Below are 11005 nucleotides of genomic sequence, written 5' to 3'. Positions count from 1 at the left end.
CAAAATTCTTGGAAAATTACAGCCAATCATTTTCAATTTTCACTTCCAATCTTCGTTAACTGATAAACTGATTTTGTTGTCTTGCTTTCATCGCATGCATTTCATGCAAAAAGCGGGAAAGGAGAATCCTGAAAGGATTGAAAAAAAAATAACGTTTATGGATGCTTTTTTTCACTTTCACTCAAGAGTGTCAACAAATATCAACCCTGTTTGTAATACACACCAGACAACCGATGTTGGACACCAACACACTTAACAATAGAACGATAATCCTTTCTGTTCCTTGAAAAAGGTGAAATAAAGTCACCGAAACTGTTGGAATAAGAAAAAACAAATCGTTTTGCTTGCAAACACAGACTGATTAAGCCGATAAATCGGTAAACTAACCGCTTTCACTTGTTACAGGATAGATCGTCAAATTATTCGAATCAGGTGATATATTTAACGGTGCAAGGTTAACAGGAGAACTTGGAAAATCAATCAATTGTAATAGTAGGGATTGGTGAATTTGTGCTGTTATCTACTTGAAAATTCCCTTTTTAAATAGATTATAACCCTTTGCATCGCAACGAGTGATTCCGCAAACTATGGTTATACCTTTATCAACCCATTTTTGCTCTCTGAAACCTGAAAAGGCTAAATCCTTTCACCATCACCCCTCTCCTAGCCGAAATTGTACCCCCTTTAGGCTTTCTCGAAACTCAAGTAACCAATTATGCTCTTCTTTCTAAACTGTATAATCCAACAATCAATATTCAACCAATGTAGCTTCTTTATAGACACTAAAGGCATTCTTTCACCCAAATATTGTCCCACCTCTCTCTATCCAGCTTCGCCTAAACGTGCTGGAAAGAGTATCTAATCAAATTAACTTTTTATGGCATCTAATCCAGTCAACAACTCGACTCGACTCGGAAATTGTCGTCTTCCTTGGTTGTCGATGAGAGCACGGTGTTGAGGAAATGACCGTGGCTATGGCTGTGGTTATAGTGTTCCAAATGGCTCGTTTGGAGTCAAATTTTGAGCGTTCCATTGTCCGGCCGTAGTCATATAGCAGCATCTTCAATCAGCGTAGCGTTCTGGGCCTCAAATCGACGGCTGCTCCGTCAGGCCATCCGCGGATGATTGCCAGTTTTTATTGCTTTATTGATATGTTCATGACATTTTTCATCCGGTAACACTAAGATTAAGACTTTAAAAATGTTCCCTCTTGTTTGCACCGTGAATCGGAATCGTTCGCATAATAAATGAATGGCGTGGCGGTAATTTGATCCTCGTTATAACGTTAATTGGTGTTGTCCCACGCGAGCTGCGTCGGACATCGGGTGAAAGGAGTGGAGGGCGAAGCAAAGAGTGAGGCACTGATGGCTCTCACCGTCAGTTTCCGTCCTATTGCCGCAGTCGAATGGGCATATCAGATATGGCCATTTCGCCATAAGTTGGGTTATTTGACTTGATATTAAACTGAGTCAATGGGGGTCATAAATAAATAATATTTACGATCGCAGAAACCATGTCCGAACGTGTCATGTGCGCGTCTCGATGGCTAATGACCGTTTGCTGTTCTGTGGAATCGATCTTGAGCATAAACATTTCCGTCCGCTAGGTGTAGTACGTCAAGTGAGCTGGAGCATCAGGTGATATTTACAGTCCCAACGGCTCAAGATTAGCTCAGCGAATTTCCGCTCTCAACAGGATAAAGTTGTAGATATTCATTTGAAAGAAGAAAATGAACATTTTTTTTGATGAGTTGTATGAATGATGCTTTCGGTTGTGAAACATTCAAAGTCCATCACTTTATGATAACGCAGTCTACTAAATTCGTACATCTTGAAAATTCGCCCGTAAAAAGAATCTCAAGACAATCTTGACGCAAGCTTCTTCTGTTATGATCTTTACAGGCTGCAAAATCGTGTAAGCTGTATTACACTACCAGCCATAAATTTCCCCAAAGCTCATATATATATACTTTTGTCTGTCAGCATCCCGCAGCGGTGGAAACACTTTAGAATATTTTCATATTATCGATACACATTTGTCTTATCCCGCATCGTACTTATCCCTTATTCTTTCGCGCGCGCATGTGTGTATCTATTGAACCAAATTTAAGAAATGATAATCGATGGTTCCATTGAATGGCAATTCGTTCGGCGATCGGTTCGCTGAGTTCGGTTGTTCTGTATTCAAATCACTGCTTTGGCTTTCCCTGTTTTTACTCTTTTTTATTTTCATCCTGCGATTGACCACCGATAGCGCCAACAGCTTGTCGCAGTCGCACTTTAGTAGAACACAGAGCGGTTCAGTTTTGCATAAACCAATCGGTGAAACAAGAGTTCGATTTTTTTTTGTGTCGAAAGCCAAGATGACCGACACAACCGTTTGTTCTGACCGTTAAACTTGTTAAAAGACTGGAAATTACATACGTTTTAGGTTGTTTATGGCAGAGGTAAGCAGTCGGATCACGCTAGCGCCCTCCAATTTGGTTACCATGCCTTGCCTTTCGCAGTGTCTTGCCGGCGTCGAACGATTCCTATTCTTCCTTCCTTTCATGCCAAGATCCCGAATCAACTTCCTGGAGGGCTCATATTTCCAAACGGTAGTATCCAATTCAATAGGGCCACATTTTCGAACCCTGGATTTGCTCGCCCAAGAGAACGTTCCAATTTAAGTCATAACACAATGCATAATTTGTTGCTAAACGCAATCGGGCCACTTTAATCTCGTGTTTGTTGTCGCACGCGGCTCCCAGGTCCTTTGATTCGGATTTCGGGTTCGCGCTTGCATTTATGTATAAATTCATTATTTCGTATTTGATTTCGCGGCAACGACGTGCGGAGGTTTTGCACCCGTGTTCCGTTGCCCTCAAAACGGTGTGTGTATACCCTTCAAGCACAAAACAATCGAACTGGGCGCAGTTGCGAAGGGCTGCTGTCGAACATTCTGGCAAACTGGGCCTCAAGACATCCGCGTGGTATACAATCCATATTTTAGAATCCGCCCTCGATTAAGCAGAACAATTTATTGTTTTGTGTCGAAACTTGAATTTATTATTTTCCGAGCATCATTTTTTGCTGTCGGCAGATCGGCAGGAGATTCGTTCAAATGTGCGGAGCGAAAAACAAACGGCGCAGAAATTAGGGACCAGCGCAGCAATCAAGCAAAATATATACGTCATAAATCGATAAAAAAAACATCCGCAGTATCCTATTAATGGCACATCAAACGTGACGAACCAACACATTAGAGATCCAGTCGCGGATTATCGAAACCGGTGAAAAAAGTGTGACAAAAGAGTTCTATTCAAAAGGCAAGTTATGGATTAACGGAAGATGTGTAATGGACAGAGGAGAACATAATCGATTTTCCTGTTTTAATTGGACTTAATAATGGTATGATGGGGAAAATTTCGGAACCTGTCACTAAATTCCATTTTACTGCGTTAGCGTTACGTTGACAATAGCAATCAATTTTGCATGCTTAAAAAATCAGACTAATTTCAGCAGTTGAAATTCCTCATTTCATGTTTGAGCACACAGAATCAGTCATTGCAAAATGTGGACAGATTTCACTAATTCAACGCCCACATAAATCTATAAATGATTAAGGAAGGAATAGAACTCTGTTAATAGCTATGAAACGTCTTCGTGGCAGTGGTTTATGGTTTGAAATAACCAAAACTTCCAAAATACTACATGAAACCGAAGAATTGTTTATAGATCTGAGCTGCGAGTAACACCTTATTGATGAATGTGTTCCAATGATCAGTGAATCAAGAATTATTCTCAAGTGTTTAATTTGTCTCATTTATCTGCAGTCTAATCTTCTGAAGAAAATGATACTTTTATTTATTTATTTTTTTTATTTATTTCGTCAAACAAAAGTAGACTACATATGTTTAAAACTAATTTACATGCTATATGCTATTTATACTAGTGGGAGCAAAAAAAAAAAGAGTTTATACATAATTGAATAATAATTTCTTCACTTGACGGATTATTACAATGAATGTTTTCTATCGATTTAAATTGCGCGTTGAGTTGAAATATTGTTTTAATTTAGTTCTCGACATAGAAAAGTCAATTGCTTCACAGTGTTGGTTATACACTAACATCATTTGATTAATTGGCCCGTATTTAGCATAATTGTTTCGTTGATGATTTAAAGAAAACAAAGTCCGAGTTTGTAAATTTCTAGAAGGTACATAAAGATTGAGTTTTGATAATATTTCGGGTGAATCGACACGTTGAGATACGATATCGTTAACAAATGACATCATTGCGAATTCACGACGGGCTTTTAATGATTGGATGTCAATAAGTCTGCAGCGTTCGTCATATGATGGTAGGGGAAATGACGTCCATCGTAGATTACGAAGTGCATATAACAGGAATTGTTTTTGCACTGATTCTATTCTGTTTACATGTGTTGCAGAAAACGGAGACCATACAATGCTACAGTATTTCAAAAGTGACCTGACATAGGAATTATAAAGTGTTTTTATTGTGTATGGATCTTGGAAATTATAGCAGAAACATTTTATAAAACTGAGCATGTTACTAGCCTTATTAATAATTGTATTGTAGTGATCAGTGAATGTTAATTTTGAGTCAAGTATGACTGCTAGGTCCCTAACTCGTTCACTTTTCTCTACTACCTGATCTCCTAAGGAAATAATATTGCTTGGCATGTTTCTTTTTCTGCCAAAAGCCATCGAACTACATTTTTTTACGTTTAGCCGAAGAAGGCTTTTTTTACACCAAATGTAAAAATATTTTATCTCGTCACGTAAAATATTTACATCATCAGCGTTTTTAATTTCAATGAAAAGTTTTATATAGTCGGCATAAATAAGAATTTTTACATGTTTTAGAATAAAGCAAATGTCGTTTACATATAATATAAATAGTAGAGGGCCCTAGTGAGAGCCTTGAGGAACTCCTGAGGTTACCTGAATAGGTTTCGATATTCTACCTTTAAATTTGACTGTTTGTTGACGATCTGTCAAATACGATTCAATCCATTTGAGTAATTGTGGATGAATTCCAATTTTTCGTAACTTGAAGAGAAGCAGGGGTATATCAATGCGATCGAAAGCTTTACTGAAGTTAGTATATAAGGTTTCAACATAATTACATTTATCTATTGCGTTCAAAGAGAAGTTAATAAACTCGAGTAAGTTAGTTGTTGTTGAGCGCCCTTTGAAAAAACCGTGTTGCGTTGGGGTAATTCTATTTTTTATTTGGTGGAATAACTTTTTGTTTATTATTGCTTCAAAAAGCTTAGGTATACAGGAAAGAATGGCTATGCCTCGATAGTTGCTAATGTCGGATTTTTTACCAGATTTGAACACAGGCACTAGATATGAGTTTTTCCAGAATTTCGGGAAGCAACCGGATTCCAGCGACATATTGAAAATCAAGAACAGTGGGGAAGTTAGCTCTTTAGCTAAATGTTTCATGAATGCTGGCGGAATTCCGTCTGGTCCCGGACCTTTAGACGCATCCAGAGCTTTTAAAGTATCTTCAATTTCGCGTGCGCTGACATGTTCAATATTGAAATAGTTGGGAAACTCAGGAAAGTTGGTGAAGAATGTATAGTCACCATCAGATTCTGAGAAAGTTGTATAATTTTGTTGAAAAAAATCAGCAAATAGATCAGAGATGTATGCCGGGTTCTCTTCAACTTTGTCATGCAGTTGCATTTTTGAAGGAAAATGTTCAGATTTTAACTTTGATTTAACATATTTGAAAAAAAAATTTGGACAGGATTTGATTTCAAGCTCAGTCTTTAATGTGAACTCTCCAAACGCGTTACTAATGGCATCGTTTAACTCGCCGCAAATGTTAAAATAAGTTGTTAAAGCATCATGATTTTTATGAGTTTTGTGTTTTTTATGTGTTTTTTGTTTTTTGTTTTTTAAGTTTTTAATTTGTCTATTGTACCAGACTGGGTATTTGGAATTGCCATGACGTCTTATTCTTTTCAATGGTATTTCGCTAATAAATAAATCAGATAATATGTTATAAAAATTTTCTATAGCCGAATCAACGTTTCCGTCTTCCAACAATACATCTTGCCATGATACTATTTAGTTTATGTTTTAATTCATCATAGTTTGCTGACTGAAAGTCAAAAACATCTTCGAATTCATATTCGTCAGGTCTTTTATTCACATGCACAAATAAAGAAAACTCTATTGCTGTATGATAAACTTCGTTCTTCCATAATGGTTGTAATGAATTCGTCACACAAAAGTCTTCACTAATGTTGGACATTAACAGATCTAGATAACAATTTTGTCCATTTTTCACATGATTTATTTGATTAAGACCAAGACTAGAGGTTTTATCAAAAAGAAGTTGCAGCGTTTCATTTTCGCCAATAATAGGAAGAAAAATGCTATGGTTATCGATGTCCGGAATAAAATCAGTGTTGCGTTGGTTGAAATCACCGTATATGTGGAGTTTTACTTCAGGTAACAGCTTAGATGCAATATTTTCAACGACATGAAGAAACTTTTACACACCTACTGAAATCATCGAATTTACAATATTTACATTAGGTTGAAGAAGACTTTTATTACACTAATTGTGAAATGTTTAGAGTTGAGTCGTCTATATAAACTAACGGATGATAACTGAAACGTTAGATTTTTTTTGAGTGTCTCTTACTTAACAGCAAACACGCTCAGGGAGTGATGAGAGTATTTATGCCAGTATTTTTTTGTTTTGTTCGCGTTCGCGTTGAAACATGAAGCTTTGCGCAAACGCATTATACAATTTGAGCTGGACTGCTTAAAAATCCCTCAAAAAGTTTACGGCAAAACATTTTCAAAGCGAAAATGTTCCGGTTCCGAATGTACATATATAATATCCTGCAAACCCCAACAACAACTCGCAGCGAAAGACCAGTCAATGTAATGCACAAAAACCCAAATCCACCTAGCGGTGAGACCCAACCTTTCTCATTCGAACTTATTACTTGCTAAAATAGACTTACACGAACACTCAAATTTTTAGAAAAAAAACACACTTTGATAATTTCTGCTGGACTTATTTTACACTCTAAATCACAAACTTTTGGTAACCAACAGCACAATTATACCGAACATTTAAAACTTAACATTCACACTCATATGAACATACATCATCACATACACATGCAATTAATAAATATGTTTCTAATACATGACGCGAATTTTTGTTTGAGTGGTATACTCAAAACGTCACTGTACGCATATATAGATCGGACTCGATTATATATATATATATATATATATATATATATATATATATATATATATATATAGATATATATATATATATATATATATATATATATATATATATATATATATATATATATATATATATATATATATATATATATATATATATATATATATATATATATATATATATATATATATATATATATATATATATATATATATATATATATATATAGACTCGATTATATATCATTTTAATTTCCTCTATTGATAGTAGATTTTTTTTTTATTTCAAATATGACTTATTTAAAGCTGAAACGTCGCAGTCGCAAGCAAACGTCCATAGAATACACTTGAGAAGAAGAGAGGGAGGACTATCGGAGATAGTGTTGCTACCCATGCGAAAAAATTTTAGAATCTATACAACGGCTTAAGCAGTGTCGCCTTTTTTAATCAGTTGAAAACAAACGAACCAAAAAGCTAGTATTCCGTTCATATTCTCAAAATATTTGTATACGAGCATCATCTAGGATCACTTAGCCATAGATGTAATTCATGCTTACGCAATTCATTGTGTTTTTGACAATAAATAAGATGAAACAAAAATTGTTGTCGAAAAACTTACTTTTTTTCAGCTGAAGAAGAAAATCGCCTCCTCGCTGCTAAACAATCCACCACACTTCTGAGCACTGATAACATCATATTTAGAAAGGAAGCACTCAATTTCACATATCATTTGACCTTTTCAGCAGTCCGAAATGTGTGAACTAATGTGTTGCCAAAACACCGTTGAATTACTAGATTTAGAAATATTAGTTAGAATTGAACTGAAAATTTCAAGGTTGAAAACGTTGTTTCTAGAGACATATGTATCCACAATTGATTTGTTATTAATAAAATCAACAAAAGATACACTTTTTGGGAAAATTTACAGCGATTTTTTCAAAGATTTAATAAAACGAAGATTTGTTTTAATATTATGTTCTCTGACAACACTGTTTTGTATACATACACAGTGTGGTGGTATGCGTTTTCAACAACAAGGAACATTTGAATAAGGCGAAATAGTCAAACTTAAGAAATAATTTGAAACGGAAATTATCTTGAGAATCACATTCAACACAAATAGTCTGATACAAATATTTTACGAATAAAACTTCAGTTTTTTAATGATATAGTAAAATATATAGATATGCTATGATTTTCATGAAACTAAAATAGAATGCTATTTTATGATTCGTTGTTTCGCCTTTTTCGGATGTTTTCATTGTTTTGCCTTGCGATCGGTTAGACCTTTTGCATAAACCACCCTTCAATTCAACTGTCGAAATTCAGTAAACGTGCTGCGCATAGATTGCGTGTTTTTCGTGTTTGCAGTCTCCGGAATTTTTATTAATCGAATTCATTTCGCATACAGGTAAGTTAAAATACTTACATAAAATAAATTCGACCTATGTTTTATTGGAATTTGTTTATATCCGTTCCAGCTGCAGCAAGATGCCAAACACGACTGAAGTGGAATATCCGCTGGATTTGTTTACAAGACGAAACAGTAATTAGTACTATACCATTAGGTAAAGTGATAAAGAGCACAAGTGATAATATCGCTGTTAAAACCTCCTTCAGTGGCATTTTTGGTATGGACAACTTCAGCAGGATTTCTGCAGCAATCCCTATTTGATAGGGAGTCGCACTACATCGAGAGCGGTCGCTTTTTGGCAAATATTGCACGAAAAGGCTAAAGAAAACCTCTCGAAGAAAACCACTGTTGAAATTGTTTGATACTAAAGCTGTGAAACAAACATTTCCCTTCGTAATATCATTTTGATCAAAAAACACGCAAGAGATACGGGTAATTTTTCAATTAATAACATAGCTCAAGTTTTATACTGGGGTCGCTTTTTACGCGGGTGGTTTTTATGCGTTTTTTTGAACGGGATATTTCTACAATAATGCGGATTATTTTAACTCGATTCGGAAGATGGTTTGTACGCGGTATCAAATAAGTTTAGTATGAATATATCTAATCTAATCTTTTAAATGCAGTATAACCAACCGCGTAAAAAGAGACCCCAGTGTATATCTAATCTCAAATTTTATGTACTAATCTACCAATATGTTTTGAAATAATTTTTAATGTAATAGTAAGAAAAGCTAGTCTCGAGGCTAAGCTAGTCTTCCAAGCTTCAAATTTCATCGTAGCTCTAGCCCCGCGATTGTTTTGTACGGTGAACGGTTGACCACGAAGCGCGAAGTCTGTGTGACGATGTTCGAATCGGAACATAGGATCAAGACTTTCCATGTATTGTAATGATTTCAAATTGATGGTAACCGATTATCAGTCGTGTTCAAAATATAACGTTCGATCTTGTTTTATTATTTTGTTTTCTAACGATTTTTCCGATGGTTTTAACAACATTTCAACAGCTTAGTTAATGTTAGGTACCTTTTAACCATTATGGTTCTTTTAATAATTTTACAGAGTTTATTGTTATGTATCTTATGTAATGTAATACTTTTCTATTGTTGGTCACACTAGGTTGATGGCAGCGACTGCCATGGCTGCTTTGATAATCTTGATCCTCCACTGCTTCCGTTTCACCTTGAACAAGTGATGCTCAGATGTATCCCAACCATGGTAATCAGAATAATCAGCTTGTCGCCTTGGTTTTCTAATATTCTAATGTGTACTTCCTGCGTGTCGATAATCACTCACTGCGGAAGGAATTGAAGGATTTGCTGGTTTCTCTGCCAACCCCGAAACGAAGTTTTGCTCACAGGAACTGCAAAACGCCCACTTATCCAATTTTGACGGCCGATGAACGGCTTCAAGATATAATCTTGAAAGAAAACATAAAACAAGAGTTGGAAATGGCAAAAAAACAAAGAGCAGAAATAAGAAAAACAAAAAAGATGTTGAAAGAAGAAGAAAAAAAATAAGAGAAAATAATATACTAAATCGACGCATAGAGAAAGGAGATATTCGACAGAAGAAAGAAGAAGCAAAACGAATAAAACTAGAAGAGAAGAAAAAAAAACACTGAAAATGAAGCCAGTCTCTAAGAAGAAAACGAAGATGGTTGTTTGAACATGATTACCGTGTAATATTTTTTATTCATGTAGCTGTTCTTGTCGGCTCTGGTTAGCTGAATTCATATTATTCATTACAAAATATCCAAATATTTTAAAATAAAGAACTATCATAGCGTTAAGTTTTTGAAAAGTTAATTTTGGTGAAATGAAAGAAATACGGAATCAATCATCTTCTAAACACTGATATTTTTGAAACTTTCTCTTTGGTAGAATGCCCTCTAACTCCCCTTTCCTTCAACGAAAACAATCGTAAGATATTTGCAGACAACCCTCCTTTAACCCTTACTTAATTGTCATTAATGTTCTTTGACGATGGTAGAACAATTATTCGTAGAATGATAGTGGAACGAGCGTACATTAGTACTTAGAGTTTGATGTGAATACAGTAAGGTCTTTTATACGCAGTTTGCTCTTCTCCGACCTCATTTTAATCACGTTTTGCGTTTCAGGCCACGACTGATCATATATCTGTTAAAAAAATACATCACAATTTCTGATGTAAATACTCAAATTTTAAAATATTACATTTTGGTCTCTACATTGAACACTATCATATTCAACGACGAGGTTCGAACATTGTAGTACGGTTTCTTGGTAATATTTGCGATTCCAAAAAATCTTTTTTTACGCCCATACAAATTTGGAACACATTGCCCGCGTAAAAAAAGACCTTACTGTAAT

The 11005-nt window shown here is 35.3% G+C and overlaps 1 long non-coding RNA gene across 1 annotated transcript; it reads left to right on the top strand.

Moving 5' to 3' along the window:
• Window positions 1-8560: 8560 nt before the first annotated feature.
• On the top strand, window positions 8561-10420 carry LOC129718309 (uncharacterized). The gene is made up of 3 exons (XR_008726853.1): window positions 8561-8648; window positions 8719-9083; window positions 9771-10420. It is a non-coding gene; the product is annotated as an uncharacterized LOC129718309 (long non-coding RNA).
• The last annotated feature ends 585 nt before the right edge of the window (window positions 10421-11005 follow it).

This window comes from Wyeomyia smithii, chromosome 1 (assembly GCF_029784165.1).
Source record: "Wyeomyia smithii strain HCP4-BCI-WySm-NY-G18 chromosome 1, ASM2978416v1, whole genome shotgun sequence".
NCBI lineage: Eukaryota > Metazoa > Arthropoda > Insecta > Diptera > Culicidae > Wyeomyia > Wyeomyia smithii.
This window is presented reverse-complemented; position numbering and strand designations above follow the sequence as displayed.